This window comes from Siphateles boraxobius, unplaced genomic scaffold (genome assembly GCF_051911475.1).
Source record: "Siphateles boraxobius isolate OS27281-9 unplaced genomic scaffold, OSU_SipBor_1 22, whole genome shotgun sequence".
In the NCBI taxonomy this organism is placed as follows: domain Eukaryota; kingdom Metazoa; phylum Chordata; class Actinopteri; order Cypriniformes; family Leuciscidae; genus Siphateles; species Siphateles boraxobius.
In genome coordinates, this window is record NW_027508833.1 from 34,391,021 (window position 1) to 34,403,915 (window position 12,895).

The 12,895-nt window shown below is 36.8% G+C and overlaps 1 long non-coding RNA gene across 1 annotated transcript; it reads right to left on the bottom strand.

Annotated features, from left to right (window-relative positions):
- Positions 1-5,146: 5,146 nt before the first annotated feature.
- Positions 5,147-6,527, bottom strand: LOC143746424 (uncharacterized). Its single transcript, XR_013206553.1, has 3 exons — positions 6,226-6,527; positions 6,005-6,105; positions 5,147-5,869 (listed from the first exon to the last, which is right to left on the bottom strand). It is a non-coding gene; the product is annotated as an uncharacterized LOC143746424 (long non-coding RNA).
- Positions 6,528-12,895: the final 6,368 nt, after the last annotated feature.

Sequence of the window (12,895 nt, forward strand, 5' to 3'; positions counted from 1 at the left end):
TATGGAAAGTAGAGCGCTCCGATTTGAATTTGCCCTGCTTCTGAAATAGCTCCCTAGGTCCAATTCAACATTTCACCAGAACTGATGTACTGTTTGCAATATTTAAAGCCTAAATCATGTAAGGCGGAGTTTTAGAGTGGAATGAAAAGTAGGGAAAAAATTGATGAAAGTGGAACATTAGAATCTATGTATATACACTATTATTATTATTATATTTCGGCTAGGTTAATTTAATTTGAAAGTGTAACTTATTTTTGCTTGCATTTGCCTTATGACTTGAGTGCGCTGGGAAGACGTCCACAATAGAATAAAAACTCTGCATCTAAGCGATTAAACAATATCATTAATCTGTTTACAATAAATAAAGCAACAAGAAAATGAACCTCAAGCCTCGCTGGTTTCAAAGCCTGGCAGATCTGTCCTTTGACATTTTATTAGTAGCAGCAGAAATTAAAAAAAGACCTTTTTTGAATCCTCAACTTTAAAAAGATGTTGGTCCATTAAACCACTGCAATTAAGTTGCTCAAAACTCCCCTCTCATGCCATTAACTGCAATATCTAATTAAAACTAAAAAGGGAGTCATCTTTGATTGATAGGATCTCTTTTCACTATTTTGCATTTTAATGTTCATTAATAAACTTTTATTGTTTGGTTAATTATAATACCCCCTTTAGATAATGACTTTTTGCCTTTTGTTGTAAAGTGCACTCAGCTACATATGGAGAGGCTGAAGCTGATGAAGCCATGCTTTAATTCTTATTTAAAATGATAAACCCATAAACAACTGTTTATTTTTAATGTTTAATTTGCATGAGAAGTCAGAGATTTCCTTTGAAACTGATATAAATCAAATTTCATTTAGCTTTTTTCACTGCACTAAATTTTTCTGAAGCTTCATTCAGTCTAAAGGACAAAGAGAGCTTTTCAACGCCAATATTAGTCATCAACTATAAGTCGTCATTAAATTCACTCAGAGCACACTATGCATAATTAGAGTAAATTATGCAGACATTTTCACAAGTAACAAAAAAGAAAAACTCATTCACTAATGATTGCATGAATGCCATTTCATATCTGTACACACAGGAGAACTTCTCACGCAAAATGTCCACTCTAATTCAAATGTGAGTACGCGCATGAATATGTTCTTAACCTCGTTCTAATGTTTGTCATCTGCATAAAACACGCCCAACCCATCTCCATATAAGGGCTTTTCACACACCCTTTCCCTCAAACATTCGTCACTCTCTGTAAACATGACGCTCTCTTACAGACCCAGATTACACACTTCTCATTAGCCAGCTGTACACACACGTATCTGCATTGTTATACAGAGAAATCTCGCAGCTCGAGCTATAATGCAGAATTTCTTACTCTTTCAATGTATGTGTTAAAAATCTCTGTATAAATATCTCTTACAACCCTTGAGACCATTTTATTTTCACTTGTGTGGTTACATTTTTCCCTGCTTTTTTTGTAAATTCAGAATAAATTTAGTATGAATTGTGAAAACATTCATACTCATTTCACACAAATTTGTGCGTGTGCGAGCTGGAAGGCGGGAATGAGACCCATTGTCAGAAGTAAGAGAACTAAAACTTAAGCCTGTAAAAGCCAGACAACAGCTTGCAAAATATTTTTTATGTAGTATAAGGGTAGTGGCAAAGGCTAGGCAAGTAAACATCACTTTATAAAACGAGAGAAGGGAAGAAAACAAGAGAGCAGAGGGCCCAGTGGAAGAGTAGATTGATCAGGGCTTGTAATGGGGCAGTGATAACCTTGTGTAATGATATGTTGCTGTGCTTGTGATTCCTGTGCTGGCCGTGGCCGCCGTGCATGATGGATCACAACGGCGAGCTGATAGTGCCATTACTCACTGACACGCGCACCTGCCTGACACCCATCCCCTCTGGACACAGCAGACCCCCAGAACTCGGTCCACTGAGACACTCCACTGGAAATTCTGCAGTCCAGCAAATCCCGCAAAGTTCCCCGACTACCTCCCCGTGCCTCTTTTGTAGGACGTTTCCCTTTTTCTCTCTCTTTACCTAATGTTTCCTCGAGTTACCTGCACTCTTTGTCTCTCTCAAGTGAGTTTGAGTCATTGACCTAAAGTAAACTTCAGTGTTTCTCTTACAGCCTGTAAGTATTACAAAAAAATCTGATTCTAAACAAAAGCAATCCCATTTCATTATTTAACATTCTGATGAACAGGCGTTTGTTGTTCTGAATTACAGTACAGTAACATGAGTAGCGCTAGAAGAGAAAACACTCCCCTGTGACCCTGGTGTCTCCAGAGACTGTCACTACAGTATATCTTCCGGATTGAATTTCACCCTTATCTTAAAGACGTGCATCTGGAAAACTGCAAAAAGAAAGTCATCACTTGCTACCATGGAAAACAAGCCCTCCGGCAGACATACCAAACCATGTGCTTTTAAAACTGGGCCATAATCCACACATGCTAGCGCTTAAGTTGATTGATTAGTTACTCCGTTTTTTTTAGTAATATTCTCGTTCTGTTGACTCTTTTTGTAAATTTAAATCAGTTCCTAGCTCAAATGAAATATATACAGGTGAAACTCGAAAAATTTGAATATTGTGCAAAAGTTTGTGCATTTCAGTAATTCAAATGAAAAGGTATTTTGAACTAATATATTTAGAAATATATATATACCAAATATATTAGTTCAAAATACCTTTTCATTTGAAGTACTGAAATGCACAAACTTTTGCACAATATTCAATTTTTTTGAGTTTCACCTGTATATATTTCATTTGAGCTATAGAACTGATTTAAATTTATTATAACTATATACATATGCATAATTATACTATTCAGAGGGCCGACATTTCTGTATTTAAAATCCTTTTTTAAATTGATTTCATGTAATATTCTAATTTTCTGAGATTTTCATAAGCTGTAGTCCATAGGCTAATCATCAGAATTACAACTTTTGCACGATATTGTAATTTTTCGAGTTTCACTTGTATATTCACTTATATCACCTTTGCCGTCATCTATCGCTCAAGTTCATCTTTAAAAACACAATTTAAATTAATAAACTAATAACACTGATAAATGTAAGCTTAAGTAAATACTGCACATTATATTGATGTGATGCCTAAATTCAATTATTTTAGACTGATAAACTTTACTATTTATCAGTTATCAGCCATCACATAATTATCGGCTTATGGAGGCTAGAATTCTGATACAAATTTTTAGAATTTCTGTTCATTTATAAACAATATTTGAATAATTTAAAAATGATCTCACAGCTAAATGAGAAAAGTATGATGGCCAGGTCTCTCTGTGGCTCGTAGTTCAGAGGACCCTCATGACAGAATCAAAGCCTTTTACTCTCACAATGTGCACCCCAGCAAAGCACCAATATCGGGCAAGCAAACGTGTCAACCCTCATGATAACTGCACCCTACTAGCCACCCAACCTGCGGCAGCCCCTAGCCTATCAATCACAACAGGCCAGCACAGAGAGCCTGCCTCCCCTGCCACTGGATGATGGAGGAGGGGAGAACTGGAGCTCCATGCATATCAGCCGCTGCATTTGTAGCCCTCCAGGAGAAGAGCAGGTGAAGGGCTGAGAGAATGAGTGAGGGTGCGCATGGGAGTCATAAAACACTTGCCACTGCTCCATCCTTTCATGCAGATGTTTCCGTAATCGTTTTTGCCTGTCTGTTCGTGTAAGAGATCACATCACTTAAAAATATTGTCTTTCTTAGGAGAATGTCAGGTTTACAGAATTATTTTATTCAAATTAATTTTGAGATATTTAATGGCTAGAGTAGGGGGTACAACAGGGCTAAAAGAGCCCCAGGGAAGTCTTTTTGATTTTACTTCCTTTCAAAACAATACAAAAAAAGTGACAGATACACTATAAAATATATTATATACACACACATAACATTTGCCATTTTGTACATTAACTTCAGATATATCTACACAAATATATCTAGACTATCTACACCGTACATCTAAATGATCATTTTATAATCTTTTAACACTCACTGTGTATTTATATACACACTCATGTTTTAATCACAAAAAAAAAAAAAAAATCAACATTTTGTGTCATTGCACCCTACAGTTCCTAACTAGCAATTAATGTATTCACACATTTTGCTATTTCTCTTTGGTTTTCCAACACACCTTTTAAGAAAATAGGAGAGGTTAGCACAAACCTTATTAACTGCACATAAATAAGATGTAATATAGAGTAATTTGAATTTTACTAATTGATTATGTACATTTCAATAAAAAAAAAACTCTTGTCTTACCAGTTCTGCATCATCTACCAAAAGATCATCTCTTAACTACGTAGACATATTTTCTCAGATTCAGGGCATTTATAAATGTCAAAATATTGTGCACATCCCTCTTTCTCTCTGGCAGTGTTACGCTCGCAACAAGCTAGACGAAAGGAGGATTACGCTTTATTGGGGGAAAGCTGAGAAAATTACTCAGCGGAAAAGAAAACCGTTGGCATGCCATCAAAAACTCATCCAGAAGAATTACCATATGACTCTTTACCACTGGCTGCCAAGAGGAGAAAAAAAAAAGGCTTGACTTGAAAACCGTAGGAGTGTTTTGCGCTTCTAAAGGCACACGCTACAACTGCGCGGCTACATCAAACACTTGAATAAGCATGCATTACTATGCTTGTTTTAATCTTGGAAGGCTCTGTGCTATTTCCAGCACCTTTTGTGAAAATGTCAAGTAGTGAAATTGAACCGGGTTGCAGATATCTGTGGCTGTCACAAATCTGTCTAAACAGGTTCTGACTGTTTAAAGAGATTTCAGTGAGAACCGTTTACCATATTGCCTATTGACTGCTCAAATTACAACTGTCAGTTTAACTAAAATATTATTTGACTTATTTTGACGACTTTGAAAGTGCATGTCAGGGTTGACGTTGCCCTTAATATCAAAATAATGTCCATTTCAGCTTTCATAACAGAGCACAGTGCTAAAAGGAAGTGACAATTGTCAGGGTACCTGTAAATGCAATTCTCAGACATGAAATGCACTTTGATGTGAAGACTGTCAGCTTCCACTAAACATGCTTTTCATTTTTGTTTTACATTTACTTTTGCACAGTGCTGTTGTAAAGACTATCAGCATTCTGTTCATGAGAAATAAAACATTTGTTAATATTTTTGAAACAGATGTCTGTTGATTGGATTTTGACGTATGACTGCAGAGAAATTCAAATGATTCACAAAAGAGTGAATAACATGACACAAATTGAAGTTTAGTGGCTAATTAGCTTGAAATGGGCCACTTAATTGGTCTCGAATGCAATGAGAAAAACATCCATATTTCACTTTGTCTTCATTAACTCACTGGAAAGTGCTCATTTGATTTATAATAATGAAGTTAAATAGCAGATATTTATTTCTTGGCCTAAAATATTTTACTGAAGCATTTAATGAGATAAACGGAGGAAACAAACATGTAAATATTGAAATAAAATGTAGCCATGCTGAGCACACGGCTCATTGATGAGACTCTACATTCTCATTAAGCCCTTACAGAATGTGCCACTTTTTAGCCCATCATACGTCTGTTACCATATGACTGCTCTGGAACTTGATGCAAGACCCAAAAAAATGCAATTATATGCAACCAGAAAAAGAAAATGAAACTGGTAATGATTCAGAGATCTAGCAATAGTAGATGTTCAAGAGGAAAGAGCTCGGGTCAGGGAACAGCACTGAGCTGTGGAAGGATCACAGGCCGGCCCTCTTGAAGATGGCACCTGAGGGATTCTTGCCATATGTTTAAGCTTTGTATTGTCCTACAAAGTTAGTGCGCCCTTCATCATGCTTCGTCAAAGAGGAGCTTGGCTGTGACAAAGAATGTGGGCTACCGGCAAAAAAAGGAGGATTCGGTGAGGTATCGCTCTTAGCTGCTTTTAAACCGGGCCGACCGCTACACTGATTATGGCATAATTAAAGCAGCAAAGCCAAGAGATTATCCACCTGGTTATGGGCTCAAGTCTCTTCACTAATAGGGCAAATGAGCAGCTCCAGCTTGCAGGTTAGGGCCAGCCGCACAGCCGATTAAAGCAGTTTATTGGGATCTGTTAAAAGCATTAAGTGAAGACAAGAGCAGTAATTCGTCATGTTTAAAGACAGGGAAATTAAATCATAGCAGAGGGAAATGAGCATAGATAAAGCAAAAATGCTCTTTTAGAGGTTACCTGTTTGCAAGCGGTGTACTTTCACGCACCGCACCCCTCCCCGCCGCGAGTCTCCTGGTGGACCACTTTCATTCTCTTTTAAGTGGGTAAATTGGAAATAATTGCCTCAACCGTAAACAGAATTTGATTAAAGGACAAAAGATACCTGTGAGAGCATATGAGAGGGAATTAAATTGGATTTGCGTAACTGCTAAGTGTGGCAGGAGCCGCAAACCCACTTTCTCATTTACCCTCACTGGCAGCTGCGCTCAGCACCGCTGGATTTAGCGACATTTCACGTCCATGGGACAGTTTTTAGGATGTTTTTCATTAACATCACTTTGTTTTAATTGTTTAAAATCTTTTTACAACTTTTCCAATATTTTACATATCATTGCGCTCATTTAACATTCAAAATTTTGCCTTTTGCTAAGCTAAACTTACACAACTAAAGTGCAGGCTAACTTTCAGCTTCATCCTCATCTGAGTATTTTTAAGCGTTCAGGTAACTCGAATAAACACCAACCACAATTCTAATCTTTAGTCAAATTATGGCCTCACTGAATGAGCAAAAAGTCCTCTGAGAATATATTTTCTGCGGAAGAAAAACCGGTACCAGGCAGCTGAACTTTGAAAATCCATGAAACTACAATGGAAACAATTTACAAGCTTTTCACTTGCATAAACATGCAGCCTTGTCAAACAAACATCCTTAACTTTAATCACAAAAAGCCTGAAAACAATGCTACATTTCTGATGGGAAGAGATTTTTCCAACATAATAGTAAAATTCAGAAAAACTCTCCTGTCATAACTTGAATAAACAGACATGCTGAACAGGGAAATTGAAATGCATACCAATTCTGCAGACAAAAAAAAAAATCACGAAAATGCCTTTGTGTCGTCATTTATGCAACTTTAGCAACTAAAACTATTAAAAAACAGTTAAAATTAGTTTTCACACTCACAATTATGGAGGCTGCTGTCCTTTTAAATTGTAAAAAAAAAAAAAAAAAACACTAGGTTTTTAAAATGTTTTGAAGAGTAGAAGGACAAAACTAAGGCACATGATGCAGGGTATCATTGTGAAAGCTTGCATATTTTCACTCCAATTAATTTTCCAAGGACAAAAGACAGGAGTTCTGCTATACTCCATAAATTATTACAAAAAAGACAAGAGAGTGGGACTATCCACTTAAAGAACAGTTTTTGCTTTGTCTAAATTGTGTGGATTTCTTTTGCAGAGGTGCTTCGGAAAAATGTACCATTTCATGGTAGAGGGGGGCCATCTGCTGGTCATATTAAACAACAGATTTTCCAAAGAGTTTTTCATCTTGATCCAAGAATTTATGTTTACTTATATTCTATTTTAATTGTAGGTTAATTATGTGCCATGCATATTAAACGCATAAGCATGTTAAAAAAAAAAACTCATGTAATTTGTCATTCAATGGTTCAAAAGCAACTTTGTAAATGTATACTATAGTCTGCCTCTAAAGATTTAAACTCCCTGTATTGATGCATCGGAGCGAGAGTGTTTATATTTGTGCAGTAAATGTGTTTCTCAGCTTTCGTTTCTCACCACCTATTTGTGAAGTAAAACAAAGAGGAGGTAACTTAGTGGAAAGTGATGAATAGGTTCGCTGGCACCATCACTCGTACAATGAAGGTGCCAGAGCGGGTGCAGAAATGTTCAAAGTCATTGTTCCCCTGGAGACGGGTCAGCATATTGGTCAAAGCCTGATGCGACTCTACTGTGCTTTATCCTCATGTGCACCCGACCACCTCCACCCAGAGCCAAGCACTGAGGATTATCACATTTATTTTGAGTAAAATCTCCCTCCCAACTGCATCGTATGCACGAACATCTCCTTGATGTTTGCAATGCGTCCTCTGATGTTTACCTGCATAAATAATGTCTTTGGTGTGCCTTTGTAGAAGAGATCATGTGTGTAATGTTATTCTGAATCTGATATATCATTAGAGTGATCACAAATCAGGACAGGCCCCATCACTACATTTACTTTACAGACATTTGACTGGGTAAAAGTGTGTAAAATAATGCAAACAGCCTGGTTTTAAACCATAACATGCTGACAAAATTGATTTATCTTGAAGAGCTATATGATCCTTAAAATGTACTTTCTATTGATCATGTAACCTTTTGTAGTCAGGTTGAATTGCATGGCCATTGAAATGAATCAACAATGTTAATTGAGAAATTACTAAATTAAGCATATTTTAAAATAAAATATACTTAGTCAAAAACTGATGCTTTTATCAGTGGATGTATAAATCATTTCAAATTGCACACACACACATATAACAGTTGTTGTTTTTTTATTTTACAGTATGTGTACTTAGTGTAGCTACTAACCCAAGAAAGTACTGGTAATCGTTACGGTTAGGTTCAGGGTTAGCACATAACCCAGTTATTGTAATTGCTGTAATAAGTACATAGAATGTACATGTGGAACAGGATTAAATAAAGTACTATCACTATAACGGATGTATATAATATTTATTTTATTAAAATGACTTATTTTGTATGTTTATAATATAAAACCATGTTATAGTGTTATAACACTATTTACTAAATATGTACATTTTAGCGCTTTATCCATTTAAAAGACAATATTGTAAGATCTGTAATGTAACTGAAACAACATTAGACATGGTAATTCTTAAAATTTGCAAAGATTCACACAAAAGTAAAGAAAAGTTGACTGGTCTAGTTGATAAGATTTTTTTCAGTCGTTACACTAATCTTCATGATTTTGTCTCACTTTAAAAGTTGAATTTGAGGAACAGAGAGCAGGGAGGTGCGCGCGCGCGAAACTGTCAAAGACACGCCGAGCGCCCTGAGAATCCCCACGCAAGGCACACCTTATTAAACACTGCCTGATAGGGTCAATAGCCTGCTCTCCCAACACCACCCTAGAACAATTTCAATTTTAATAGCTTTTACTATGTATTTCACAGGCAAGCCCCCCATTGAAATAGAGCCATCAAAAAGTCCCGCCGACAGATTCAAGCCCGGGAGGTTGGCGTAATTATCCCAGCGGACGCGCGCCTCTGTAAGGTAGTTCAACCTCGTTCATCATCTCCAGCAGGCCCCGGACTCTGCCTGCTAATTTCATCCCCAGGATTAGCTTTGCTCACTTGTCTATCTTGTTATATTTCTTGAGGGTGAAATATCGCCTTCCACTTTTAATAAGGCTGAGCGGGGCCACGCACCGTTGCCTGCGCGCGGCATACGCGCGGAAAAAGGGGCAGAAGGGGAGCAAAACTTTGCCGCGCACTCTTCTGGGGAGTGACCGGAGAGAAAGAGTGAAGGTGAAAGCGTATGCCTGCGATACCTGCAGGGCAATGCAAGCTGTTTGCTCTCTGAATAGAAAAGAAAAGCGGTGTATAGGAGCTCTGGGCCGTGCGCGCTGATACACCTCCAGAGAATGCACGTGCGCGCCGAAATTAGCAGACGCTCGCGAGGCGGAGCACGAGCGTGACATCTTATTAAACTTGTGGATCAAATCCGCGTATCCTCAGATCATTTGCCATCCGTTTGTCACCTTCACCCTCCACCCCGCGCGCCCTGCGCTTAATTACAATGTATTGTGTTTAAAGGGGCAATTAAAGCCATCACACCAATGGCGTGTTGGACTTTAATTACCCATTGATAATAAGGGTGAATGCTTCTGTGTACTTGTAATAGCGTGTGTCTCGTTCGTACAGTGCACCAATTTACGCTCATTCTTGTTCATTTTTTTAAGAACGTAAACTAAAATAACTCACATAAGTCATTATAAGATCATATAGAAATCAGATCAATGTTTAATGCACATTTAAATTGTTTATCGTTGTTATTTGTATATTTATTATTTATTACTTACTAAAGGTAATTTATTTCCTACATTATTTTCCTATAATTATGACAAAGCTGCTTATTTATTTCATTTTTTTTATAAGAAACTGGAAAACAATTATTGAGGGGGAAAAATAAAGAAATATGATTTCTCATTTTTATGTACGTTTTAGATTATCTGTAATGTAATAATAATAATACTTGTATAAATTATAATGTATTAATATGAATCATTTAAAGTCATCCTGTGGCCTCCTTTTTTGGAAATTTGCTGAGGCCCCCTAGTGGGTCCCGGCTCACTGGTTGAGAAACACTGTTATAGAGTATTACTTTGCATACTCTATTATTCTATTTTGTTGTGGCAATGAACACTTATTACAATGAATTTTGTCTCTGCAGGCAAAAGTTAACTTAGTTTAACCTTAAAACAGGCAGACTGTGTTATCAAATGTGTGCCTGACAGTCCAAGCCAAAAGCTCAAGGGAAAAAAAACTATAGACCTAATTACAGTCGGATCACAGTGACATGAAGCATTTCAAAACACTGCTAGCTATTATTCTGTTTCTGCTCACCTTGAAATATTCAAGAGCTCACATATCACTCATTCATAGAGCAGAAAAATTGAAAAGAGAGATGGCAAAATATAATTAACCTGGTTACAGCCAGGTCAAACAACCGATTTTTATTCGTTTCATATGACAGTGCTTTGAGGCAATATTTTCCCAGGGAGACTCATGGCATACAACATAAATTGAGATAAAAATGAAAACAAGAAACCTGAATTAATACTACTGTACTGTATCAAATAAAAAAAGCTTCTTGGCACCTGTGAGATACCCTTAAGCAGTTTAGAGGTAAATCGCTATTGAACCAGATCCTTTTAGCTACTGGAGTTTATTGCTTCAGACTTTCATCACAGAGGCCAGCTAACATTTGATACTTCATCATCCACCCATGGCCTCACAGAAGCCACTATGCAGCTGAGACACACACACACACACACACACACACACAGACAGAAGGACAGACAGACAGACAGACAGACATGCAACTTCAGCATGTATGTAGTATATACAATAAAATTTCCATCTATATATACAACAATTAACACCTTACAGGAACGTTGTAAATGTGCACAGATTTATTGTGTTGCTTTTAAAGTCGTGAAAATACATTTATAATCACACCGTACCAAATCACCAGGTTTGGTAAAATACATTTGCGCTATCTTTTTTTCTTTCAATGTTATTGATTTAAATTAATGACCATATTTTAAATAAATGGATGAGCAAGTGCAAATTGGTAAGTTCATGATTAGACAGTGTTATTGAACTGTCTCTCTGGTGGTCCAGACCTGATCCGGTCGAGGTGTTTCCTGCTTAATTAAGACTCAGCTGTCACATTCTTCATTACTTTTGCAACCCTCTTGTGAGTGAATTGCCGCCGTCCGTTAATATTTACAGCCTTATACCCGCAACCCAGAGAAGCCACAGCACTCAAATTATATGTCAGATAATTAAAAGAATAATTATGAACGGTCAGCAAGGTATGAGCAATATTTCATAGATGATTGTGTATTTATTTTCCATTTTTCATGGTTTAAATGTATTTTGTATGCAAATAAGTGCAGGATACTTTTTAATTAACCGTGAGGGGCATTATGAGTAACTTGGTTATAAAATATTTTTGTATCTATCATGCATATACTCAAAAACAGGTGGAATTATGGGTAAAAAAAACCCAGATTTATACAATATTTTATAGTATTGTCCTAATTTTACTGATGTTTAATTATTATTTCTCATCATCATTTATAAATGTTTTATCTTGTAAATGAGTTCTGTGAGCCACTTGATGACACATGAGTGCAGCCATATGAGGTCATCATCATATATTCTTATATTATACAAATGCAATCCATCTTACAGATGCTACTGCTAGTACTCTGAGTCAGTACACTCGGCTCCAGCCCCTCTCCCTCCATACTATCCCCCTCTCATATAACGACGGTCATTAATTGAATAACATAATTTTCTTCCCTGCCTCCCACAAAAGGCCATTTGCAACTTCAGGTGTGGAGGGATAATGGGGGATGATATTTCTATCCAACAATGCCAGGGGCAGACTCTGATCATTTTCTCTTCTGAAGGTTAAACTTAGATAACCTGCCTTTGGCATTTAATCAGCTACTTGTTAAATACTCTTTTGGTAATAAAATAATTTTAAGTTTTATTGCTTCTCAAATAAGGCTCTTTTCAAATGGATTTAACGACTTTGTTATGGCTTTACTGAACGCATCCCTAGTTAGGCTAGTGTGTAAAAGCCCAATGGTAATGATATGCTTTACAGCTTGCAAAATCGCAATGATATTCATTAAAATGACTTTGGTAATCACTGTGTGTAAATTAGAAATACCTTTCCCATCGACAGACATTTAAAGGGATAGCATCCCATCGCACAGAATTATAAACTATAATTACTATTATACTATAAAAGTCTGCATGGTTTATACATAAGGAATAGACGATCCTTCGTTAATTTAGAGGTATCATTAAAGCATTACTTTGTGATAACTAGCTTTTATTAATTTCAGTTAATGTTCTCTGTTAGAGAACTGCACATGGCAATTTATCAGTTCAATAAAATACCTTACTCGCCTGTTTTGAGTAATCAAAACGGCATCTCCACGTCGCCATTACAACATTTCAAATCCCTCAGTTCACACCATCTCCAAAAAGCCAAGTCAATGTTGGTTCTCATTTTACTATGAGCTCTGTCACGAGACTCAGTCTCTTTTTAGATCAGCAGGGGTAAAAAAACAAAACAGATA